The sequence below is a fragment of the Oncorhynchus nerka genome, linkage group LG27 (assembly GCF_034236695.1).
Source record: "Oncorhynchus nerka isolate Pitt River linkage group LG27, Oner_Uvic_2.0, whole genome shotgun sequence".
Classification (NCBI taxonomy): Eukaryota; Metazoa; Chordata; class Actinopteri; order Salmoniformes; family Salmonidae; genus Oncorhynchus; species Oncorhynchus nerka.
Genome location: NC_088422.1, coordinates 84,611,101 through 84,622,998, shown reverse-complemented (window position 1 = coordinate 84,622,998; position 11,898 = coordinate 84,611,101).

Sequence of the window (11,898 nt, the reverse complement as noted above, 5' to 3'; positions counted from 1 at the left end):
TGCGGGTGTCGTGGGTGTGGAGTCAGACGCAGGAGACAGAGAGTGCAATGCTGTGCGTCTTTAATTGCACCAACGCACCACAGGGTACTCACAATAGTAACGACCCCAAACCCAGGGAATGAAAATGTACAACGGAAAAGTCACGACCAGGCACTAACACGTACCTCTACAACAGAGCCGAAGGTTACACTGAAATAATCCCGCACAACAACCAGGCGGGCCGGCTGTCTAATAAAGACAAACTAATCATACCTAAACAGGTGCTACCAATAAACATACAAGGAGGGGGAGGAAAGACAATCAGTGGCAGCTAATAGGCCGGTGATGACGACCGCCGAGCGCCACTCGTGACACATTTTTCCAACAATTGTTTACATTCAGATTATTTCACTTATAATTCGCAGTATCACAATTCCAGTGGGTCAGACGTTTACATACACTAAATTGACTGTGCCTTTAAAAAGCTTGTAAAATTCCAGAAAATGATGTCATGCCTTTAGAATCTTCTGATAGGCTAATTGACTTCATTCGAGTCAATTGGAGGTGTACCTGTGGTTGTTTTTCAAGGCCTACCTTCAAACTCAGTGTCTCTTCGCTTGACATCATGGGAAAATCAAATGAAATCAGGCAAGACCTCGGAAAAAAAATTGTAGACCCCCACAAGTCTGGCTCATCCTTGGGAGCAATTTCCAAAGGCCTAAACGTACCACGTTCATCTGTACAAACAATAGTACGCAAGTATAAACACCATGGGACCACGCAGCCGTCATACCGCTCAGGAAAGAAAAGCGTTCTGTCTCCTAGAGATAAACGTACTTTGGTGCAAAAAGTGCAAATCAATCATAGAACAACCGCAAAGGACCTTGTGAAAATGCTGGAGGAAACAGGTACGAAAGTATCTATATCCACAGTAAAACGAGTCCTATATAAACATAATCTAAAAGACCACTCGGCAAGGAAGAAGCCACTGCTCCAAAACTGCCATAAAAAAGCCGCGGTTTGCAACTGCACGTGGGGACAAAGATCGTACATTTTGGAGAAATGTCCTCTGGTCTGATGAAACAAAATTAGAACTGTTTGACCTTGACCATCGTTATATTCGGAGGAAAAAGGGGAAGGCTTGCAAGCCAAAGAACACCATCCCAACCGTGAAGCATGTGGGTGACAGCATCATGTTGTGGGTGTGCTTTGCTGCAGGAGGGACTGGTGCACTTCGCAAAATAGATGGCATGGTGAGGGAGGAAAAGTATGTGGATATATTGAAACAAAATCTCAAGACATCAGTCAGGAAGTTAAAGCTTGGTATCAAATGGTTATTCCAAATGGACAATGACCCCAAGCATACTTCCAAAGTTGTGGCAAAATGGCTTAAGGACAACAAAGTCAAGGTATTGGAGTGGCCATCACAAAGCCCTGACCTCAACCCTACAGAAACTTTGTGGGCAGAACTGAAAAAGCATGTGTGAGCAAGGAGGTCTACAAACCTGACTCAGTTACACCAGCTCTGTCAGGAGGAATGGGCCAAAATTCACCCAACCTATTGTGGGAAGCTTGTGGAAGGCTACCCAAAACATTTGACCCAAGTTAAACAATTGAAAGGCAATGCTACCAAATACAAATTGAGTGTATGTAAACTTCTGACCCACTGGGAATGTGATGAAAGAAATAAAAGCTGAAATAATTTGTTCTCTCTACTATTATTCTGACATTTCACATTCTTAAAATAAAGGGGTGATCCTAACTGACCTAAGACAGGGACTTTTTAACTTTCCATGCCTGTACAGAAACACTGCCTGGCAGCTAGAATCAGTATAATGCTGGTTCCATGCCTGTACAGAAACACTGCCTGGCTGCTAGAATCAGTGTAATGCTGGTTCCATGCCTGTACAGAAACACTGCCTGTCTGCTAGAATCAGTGTAATGCTGGTTCCATGCCTGTACAGAAACACTGCCTGGCTGCTAGAATCAGTGTAATGCTGGTTCCATGCCTGTACATAAACACTGCCTGGCTGCTAGAATCAGTGTAATGCTGGTTCCATGCCTGTACAGAAACACTGCCTGGCTGCTAGAATCAGTGTAATGCTGGTTCCATGCCTGTACATAAACACTGCCTGGCTGCTAGAATCAGTGTAATGCTGGTTCCATGCCTGTACAGAAACACTGCCTGGCTGCTAGAATCAGTGTAATGCTGGTTCCATGCCTGTACAGAAACACTGCCTGGCTGCTAGAATCAGTATAATGCTGGTTCCATGCCTGTACAGAAACACTGCCTGGCTGCTAGAATCAGTGTAATGCTGGTTCCATGCCTGTACAGAAACACTGCCTGTCTGCTAGAATCAGTGTAATGCTGGTTCCATGCCTGTACATAAACACTGCCTGGCTGCTAGAATCAGTGTAATGCTGGTTCCATGCCTGTACATAAACACTGCCTGTCTGCTAGAATCAGTGTAATGCTGGTTCCATGCCTGTACAGAAACACTGCCTGGCTGCTAGAATCAGTGTAATGCTGGTTCCATGCCTGTACAGAAACACTGCCTGGCTGCTAGAATCAGTGTAATGCTGGTTCCATGCCTGTACATAAACACTGCCTGGCTGCTAGAATCAGTGTAATGCTGGTTCCATGCCTGTACAGAAACACTGCCTGGCTGCTAGAATCAGTGTAATGCTGGTTCCATGCCTGTACAGAAACACTGCCTGGCTGCTAGAATCAGTGTAATGCTGGTTCCATGCCTGCTGAAACACTGCCTGGCTGCTAGAATCAGTGTAATGCTGGTTCCATGCCTGTACAGAAACACTGCCTGGCTGCTCGAATCAGTGTAATGCTGGTTCCATGCCTGTACAGAAACACTGCCTGGCTGCTAGAATCAGTGTAATGCTGGTTCCATGCCTGTACAGAAACACTGCCTGGCTGCTAGAATCAGTGTAATGCTGGTTCCATGCCTGTACAGAAACACTGCCTGGCTGCTAGAATCAGTGTATTGCTGTTTCCATGCCTGTACAGCTGATTCAGGATGCAAACTCACATTCAGAGGAACACTTGTAGCTGTGAAACAGCATGCTGACCACTACATGACCCAAACCATGTCTTTGGTTGAGCGTGGGCGCAACTACTGGACACATTATGCGCTACAGAATCATATAGATATAGTTAGTGGGCCATTCATGACTGAGCTATGTGCTCTTGACTTGGACCCCATCGACTGTATGAGCAATGGTCTTGACCTGTTATCTTTACGGCAACACAGACACCCCTGTCCCTCTGTCCAATACATTGGTATGTACACGGCGCCCCGCCGTACCACCACGACTGGTCCGCCGACTCCATCCGCTGTGGCCTCAACCGGCCTTCGCCGGACGTCGGAGCAGACGCTTCTACTTACCCCGGCCTGCTAACTATAAACGCCGTGTCTCCCGCGTGCTAGCGTAGTAACGACTTCCCTGTGGCTTTCCTGTTTCAGATATTGCTGTTCACTGGACCCTATGATCACTTGGCTAAATAGCTGATGCCTGCTGTTCACTGTTCATTAATCACGATACTCCGTTTATTTTATTTTTTTGTTTCTCTGTCGGCCCCAACTCAGGCCCTGTGTGTAGTTAACCAACCCTCTCTACCCATTCATCACCATTTTACCTATTGCTGTTGTCTTAGATGATTAGCTGTTGTTGTTTTACCCGCTGTTGCCTTAGCTAGCTCTCCCAATCAACACCTGTGATTGCTTTATGCCTCGCTTTATGTCTCTCTCTGTCAATATGCCTTGTACACTGTTGTTTAGGATAGTTATTGTCTTAGATTACTGCCGAGCCCCTAGTCCCACTCAACATGCCTCAGATACCTCCTTTGTCCCACCTCCCACACATGTGGTGACCTCACCCAGCATAACTAGCCCGTCCAGAGATGCAGCCTCGCTTATCATCACTCGGTGCCTGGGTTTACCTCCGCTGTACCCGCACCCCACCATACCCCTGTCTGTACACTATGCACTGAATCTATTCAACCACACCCAGAAATCTGCTCCTTTTATTCTCTGTCCCCAACGCACTAGACGACCAGTTTTGATAGCCTTTAGCCGTACCTTCATCCTACTCCTCCTCTGTTCCTCGGGTGATGTGGAGGTTAACCCAGGCCCTGTGTGTCCCCAGGCACTCTCATTTGTTGACTTCTGTAACGTAAAAGCCTTGGTTTCATGCATGTTAACATCAGAAGCCTCCTCCCTAAGTTTGTTTTACTCTCTGCTTCAGCACACTCCACCAACCCTGATGTCCTTGCCTGGTCTGAATCCTGACATCAAGGCCACCAAAAATTCAGAGATTTCCATCCCCAACTATAAAATTTTCCGTCAAGATAGAACTGCCAAAGTGGGAGGAGTTGCAATCTTCTGTAGAGATGGCCTGCAAGGTTCTGTCATACTTTCCGGGTCTATGCCCAAACAGTTCAAGCTAATTTAAAAAAAAAAATCTCTCCAGAAATAAGTCTCTCACTGGTGCCGCCTGTTATAGACCCCCCTCAGCTCCCAGCCGTGCCCTGGACACCATATGTGAAATGATTGCACCCCATCTATCTTCAGAGTTTGTTCTGCTAGGTGACCTAAACTGGGATATGCTTAACACCCCGGCCTTCCTACAATCTAAGCTAGATGCCCTCAATCTCACACAAATGATCAAGGATCCCACCAGGGACGACCCTAAATCCGTAAACATGGGCACCCTCATAGATATTATCCTCAAATCAAATCAAATCAAATGTATTTATATAGCCCTTCGTACATCAGCTGATATCTCAAAGTGCTGTACAGCAACCCAGCCTAAAACCCCAAACAGCAAGCAGTGCAGGTGTAGAAGCACGGTGGCTAGGAAAAACTTCCCAGAAAGGCCAAAACCTAGGAAGAAACCTAGAGAGGAACCAGGCTATGTGGGGTGGCCAGTCCTCTTCTGGCTGTGCCGGTTGGAGATTATAACAGAACATGGCCAAGATGTTCAAATGTTCATAAATGACCAGCATGGTCAAATAATAATAATCACAGGCAGAACAGTTGAAACTGGAGCAGCAGCACGGCCAGGTGGACTGGGGACAGCAAGGAGTCATCATGCCCGGTAGTCCTGGTCGTTCTTTAAAAGTCATTTCCTTACCGTCTTAAATGAGCATGCCCCTTTCAAAAAATCCTGACCAACTTGCCCTCCATATACACCTCTGCTGTTTTCAATCAGGATCTCAGCGATCACTGCCTCATTGCCTGCATCCACTATGTGTCCGTGGTCAAACGACCACCCCTCATCACTGTCAAGCGCTCCGTAAAACACATCTGCGAGCAGGCCTTTCTCAATCGACCTGGCCCAGGTATCCTGGATGGATATTGACCTCATCCCATCAGTAGAGGATGCCTGGTCGTTCTTTAAAAGTAATTTCCTTACCGTCTTAAATGAGCATGCCCCTTTCAAAAAATGTAGAACTAAGAACAGATATAGCCCTTGGTTCACTCCAGACCTGACTAGCCCCGACCAGCGCAAAAGCATCCTGTGGCGGACTGCAGAATCATCGAATAGTCCCCGCGATACGCAACTTTTCAGGGAAATCAGGAACCAATACACGGCTAGCTTTTTCAAACAGAAACTTGCAACCCGTAGCTCTAACTCCAAAATGTTTTGGGACACTGTAAAGTCCATGGAGAATAAGAGCACCTCCTCCCAGCTGCCCTCCCAGCAAGCATGGCTGAGTGTGTATTGATCAGTATGATAGTTTGGTTAGTGAATTATAGACCAGCCCACTGGACTTCCTGATCAACCAGGGCCACAGATAAGTAATCAATGTACATCATACACCCATAAGCACTGACACACAAACACACGCATGCACAGACACACAAACATGCACACACACACCACACGCACGCACACACCAAGCTGCATTGCTTAGTGATCAATAAACATGATAGAGAAACACATCCCATTCCCCAAGAGACAGCAACAGTGGTATCTGTAATAGATGGTAGTCAGATGGGTGCATGGCTGGGTATACTGCCTGTGACTGATAGAGGCTTAGAGGTGTGTGTGTGTGTGTGTGCGTGCGTGCGTGCGTGCGCATGCGTCTGTGTGTGTGTGTGTGCATTGGGTTAGACTGCTGGAGGGCACTAGGACATTCCCATCACTCTACTAGGGATGAGCATGTATGAATGATGCCCCTAAGCCAAGTCTGCACAATTACTGACCCATAAATACAAAATGTGTGTGTGTGTGAGTGAGTGAGTGAGTGAGTGAGTGAGTGAGTGAGTGAGTGAGTGAGTGAGTGAGTGAGTGAGTGAGTGAGTGAGTGAGTGAGTGAGTGAGTGAGGTGGAATTGCATTATGTGTTGCTGTATGTGTGCTAACCTGTGAAGGCTCTAAATGTGACACACACGTCTGATTTAAATTAAACCCTAATCGCAGTCTGATGAGCATGGCTGCTCTGCTTGGTGTGTGTGTGTTATGTGTGTATGTGTGTGTGTTTTCTGGCCTCATTACCAGAGAGGAGATGGGTTGGCAGGGTTAATGAATATTCGTAATCCAGGAGCCAGCTGCAGTCCGTATGGTTTATAAACTGGTTTACACTGCTGTGTGTGTGTGTGTGTGTGTGTGTGTGTGTGTGTGTGTGTGTGTGTGTGTGTGTGTGTGTGTGTGTGTGTGTGTGTGTGTGTGTGTGTGTGTGCGTGTGCGTGCGTGTGTGTGTGTGTGTGGCTGGTTAATAGGAAGAGGGTGTTAGTCAGCCATGTGGTTGTTTCCTGTCTCAGCCATATCATTAGCATGGATCCTCGTCCTTATTTATCTTTCAGATGATGGGCTCCCAGTCATAAATCACATACAGGAGCTCTGTGTGTGTGTGTGTGTGTGTGTGTGTGTGTGTGTGTGTGTGTGTGTGTGTGTGTGTGTGTGTGTGTGTGTGTGTGACACCGACACACACCCACACCCACACACACATGTTAATATAAAGGCTTTCAACCCTCAGCCCTTTCTCACCACATTTTATGACTTGATATGAAGAAACATTGATAACAACTCCTCTTCCAGAACCATTATAGAACTTCATACTCAACACAGAGACTAGCAACAACCATCTGATATGGGATTAGCACCGTTGATGACCCAAATGCTCAATCGGACCGGATTAAATCAAACCACACATTAATCCGCCATAATCTGGTATCACTTGATTGCGTACAACAGGATTATTTCCACAGCATATGTGGTCTAGATCAGGCTTGTTGAGATCAGAACATGAACCGTTGTTTCTAAGGAGGAGTCTGTCTTCAGAAGAGAGAACCTCTAGGATGAAAATGACAGAACCATGTCAAGCAGACCGTGGCCTGTATTCACAAAGCATCTCAGAGTCGGCCAGTTTATCTAGGATCCGGTCCTCCCTGTCCATATAATCTTAGTCATTATGATCTAAAAGGGGAAACTGATCCTAGATTAGAACTCCTACTTTGTGAATACGTGCCCTGGAGAGGATGGTTGATACATGGCTGAATGGAGAACAGAATTGACCCTAAACACTGGTGCAAATGGTGGTCTGAATTGACCTGAATGTGTCCCCTAGTACCTGTCTGTCACACATAGACATGCCCATCTCTCTACACAGGTGTTAATAGTCACACAGTCATAGCTCTCACTATTATCACATTCTACAAGAGAAGCCCACCTCACGCATCACACACCCCTGGTGCATCAAACCACTTCCATTTTCACCTCTCACAAAATCCTGGGTAGCTGCGTATCCCCATGGAGAGAGAGGGAAAGGGCAAGGAGAGAAGAGAAAGGGATGGATAGAAGACAGTTTGGGGGAGGGAGGGAAGGAGGGAATTAAGAGGTTGTGGGGTAGAGTGAGATTTGGAGAATTGGTGGGGATTGAATGAAACTGTCAGATTCTCTGGAGAATAGAGAAAATAATTGAGTTTTTCTACCCTATTTAAATAAAAGTGCCCATTTTATTTTCATATAACCAATCACAGACACAAAATATCCGAGCAATTTGCCAGGTGTGTTCTGTTTACTGGCTCACATAAGGACCTCTTTCTTGCAGCACTATGGAACGTCTGGGGGACTATGATGGTAAGGGCACTGTGTGTGTATGTGTGTGTGTATGTGTGTGTGTGTGTGTGTGTGTGTGTGTGTGTGTGTGTGTGTGTGTGTGTGTGTGTGTGTGTGTGTGTGTGTGTGTATGTGTGTGTGTGTGTATGTATGTGTGTGTGTATGTGTGTGTAAGTGTGTGTATGTGTGTGTGCGTGTATGTATGTATGTATGCGTGTGATGTGTGTGAACAGCAGCTAATTAGAGACCTATTAACTCAGGTCATTAAGGTTGGTGAGTTAACTGTCTGCTCTAATGCTGAATGGCACATGAAGGACTACAGAGCATTACTGGGAGAGAGATGGAGAGAGAGATGGAGAGATAGAGAGGGGGGAGAGAGAAAGAAAGAGAGAGAGAGACAGAGAGAGAGAGAGAGAGATTATTCCCTCCTTGCATTACTATCAACTCCCCCACTCTCTCCTCTCTTTCTCTCCCCCCTCTCTCTCAGTCTCTCCCTCTCTCTCCCTCCTCTCTTTCTCTCCCCCTCTCTCTCTGTCTCTCTCCACCCTCTCTCTCTCTGTCTCCCCCTCTCTGTCTCTTTCCCTCTCTCTCCCCCTCCTTCTCTCCCTCTCTCTCCCCCTCCTTCTCTCCCTGTCTCTCCCTCTCTCTCCCCCTCCTTCTCTCCCTCTCTCTCCCCCTCTATCTCTGTCTCTCTCCCCTCTCTCTATGTCTCTCTCCCTCTCTCTACCCTTCTCTCTCTCTCCCTCTCTCTCTCTCTCCCTCTCGTTCTGTCTCCGTTTCTCTCCCCCATTCCCTCTCTCTCTGTTTTTCTCTCCCCTCCCTCTCTCTCTCCTTCTCCTTCCTTCTCCCTCCCTCTCTCTCTCCCCCCCCTCTCCCTCTCCCTCTCTGTGTTTTCTCTCCCCTCTCCCTCTCTCTCTCCTTCTCCTTCCTTCTCCCTCCCTCTCTCTCTCCCCCTTTCTCTCTCCCTCTGTCTCTCTCTATCTCTTTTTCCCTCTGAGTAATCAACCTTCTTCCCTCTAGGGGCACAGTGAGAGCCATTCCTTCATTTTCATAAAGCAGAGATTACAGTAATCCTGAACTAGCAGGGTGGATGTGACTGTGACTGTTCTATGGTTCAGACTGTGGGTTATACATCTCAGCCACACAGAGAGAATCTTCCTCTGCATGACCTGCAAATCACACACACAAATATCACACACACACGCACACACACACACACACACACACACACACACACACACACACACACACACACACACACACACACACACACACACACACACACACACACACACGCACGCACACACACACACGCACGCACACACACACGCACACACACACACACACACGAGCATGTTTGTGTTGTACAATCCCAGCTTTGGCCTCATACAATTAACTAATTATTACATTTACAGGCTCTGCCTGTGTGTGTGTGTATGGGGGGGGATGTTCCATTTCCAAAAGGGAGAGTAATGGACTCCATTAGTGTTGAATGTAAAGATGGGTGCTGTGGAAGGCCAGAATTTCTCAGAGCTGAGACTGGAGTCAATGTCTTTCTCCAACACAGAGTCACACTTCCACTATACCCTAATGTGACTAATGAATATCCTCTTTTTCTCTCTTTTCCTTCAAATATTCCTCTACTCTCTCTGTCCACCTCCTCCTCTCCCTCTACCCTCCTCCTCCTCTCCCTCTACCCTCCTCCTCCTCCTCTTCCTCTACCTCCTCTCCCTCTACCCCCCCCTCCTCCTCCTCTCCCTCTACCCCCTCCTCTCTCCCTACCCTCCCCCTCCTCCTCCTCTCCCCCTACCCTCCCCCTCCTCCTCCTCCCCCTCCCTCCTCCACTACCCTCCTTTTCCTCTCCCGCTACTCTCTTCCTCCTCCTCCTCTACACTCTTCCTCCCCCACTACCCTCCTCCTCCTCTCCCGCTACTCTCTTCCCCCTCCTCTACCCTCTCCTCCTCCTCCCCCTCCTCTACCCTCTTCCTCCTCCTCCTCCCCCTCCCCTCCCCTCCACTACCCCCTCCTCCTCCTCCCCCCTCCCGCTACTCTCTCTTCCTCCTCCTCCCCCTCCTCCTCCACTACCCTCTACCCTCCTCCTCCTCTCCCACTACTCTCTTCCTCCTCCTCCCCCTCCTCTGCCTCTTCCTCCTCCTCCTCCCCTCCTCATCTCACCACTCTCCTCATTACTGTAGCTTGTTTCAGTATGCTCCTGATGATCCTGATTCCTGTGATGATTCTGTAATCATGACTGTTTCTGCCTCCAGCCAGACACCCCTGTGATGATTCTGTAATCATGACTGTTTCTGCCTCCAGCCAGACACCCCTGTGATGATTCTGTAATCATGACTGTTTCTGCCTCCAGCCAGACACCCCTGTGATGATTCTGTAATCATGACTGTTTCTGCCTCCAGCCAGACACCCCTGTGATGATTCTGTAATCATGACTGTTTCTGCCTCCAGCCAGACACCCCTGTGATGATTCTGTAATCATGACTGTTTCTGCCTCCAGCCAGACACCCCTGTGATGATTCTGTAATCATGACTGTTTCTGCCTCCAGCCAGACACCCCTGTGATGATTCTGTAATCATGACTGTTTCTGCCTCCAGCCAGACACCCTGTGATGATTCTGTAATCATGACTGTTTCTGCCTCCAGCCAGACACCCCTGTGATGATTCTGTAATCATGACTGTTTCTGCCTCCAGCCAGACACCCCTGTGATGATTCTATAATCATGACTGTTTCTGCCTCCAGCCAGACACCCCTGTGATGATTCTGTAATCATGACTGTTTCTGCCTCCAGATAGACACCCCTGATTACACCCAATAGTTATTTATCTATCATTACTGATAGAGAGAGAGTGAGAGAGAGTGAGAGAGAGTGAGAGAGAGTGAGAGAGAGTGGCTTGACAAGATGGACTTTTACGATCCAATTTTCTTTTCACAATGTGTTGTGTTTTGTGTCAGTGTTCTGTCAGGGAGTGACATTGTTTATGACATAGAATGAGGAAGTAGAATACCAGAATGGTCATGAACATTCTCATGATGGTCCAAAGGTCAGCCATGGTCAGGGAGTTGGTCAACCAAGGTTTGCCAGTGCTGTGATAAGATGAAAAAACAATGAATGTGAAGAATTGTGTTAGCTAGCTAGCCAGACAGTTTTAGAGAAATTATTCTACACATGTTTCTAATGAACTGCCAATATGCCAACATTCCATTCAAACAATGCAGTCAATCCACTGCCATAACTGGCTGAAATCAGTTGATGATGGGACTTAGACAAGTTATCAATGCAACAAGTACTGATATTGTATCATATAAAGGCACTCACAGCTTTCCAAGAAAACTACATCTGAGACATTTATGGTCTGTTTATATATATTTTAGAGGCTATGTACACAGAACATTTGTATAAAACCTGTAGAAAATACATTTATAATTATATGACAATATTTTAGGTTGACTATAATTACATGAGACAATTTCTGATACATCACATGCCTTACTTTTATTTGCCTGGATAAGAAAAAGTAGGTAAATGCATCACCGATGCCTGTACTGCCATTCATTCCATTTAGACTGGTTTTTGGATTTCTCCCTGACCAAGATGGCTGCCATTTTGCCCCCATTAAGGAACTTTACGTGTTTATGACATAGCCCCTCTAGTAATTGAATAGAATATCTGTGGTTTATGATGTGTAGCTGCTACTCTATGTGTTATTGTTAATGACATAACCAATGTTTAAAACATGGTCACCACTGTGTCACCTCCATCTTGTCCCATCCCCTCCTCCGGCTCGGTCTGGTACTGACTTTCACCTTGTTGTTTGAATGACAGC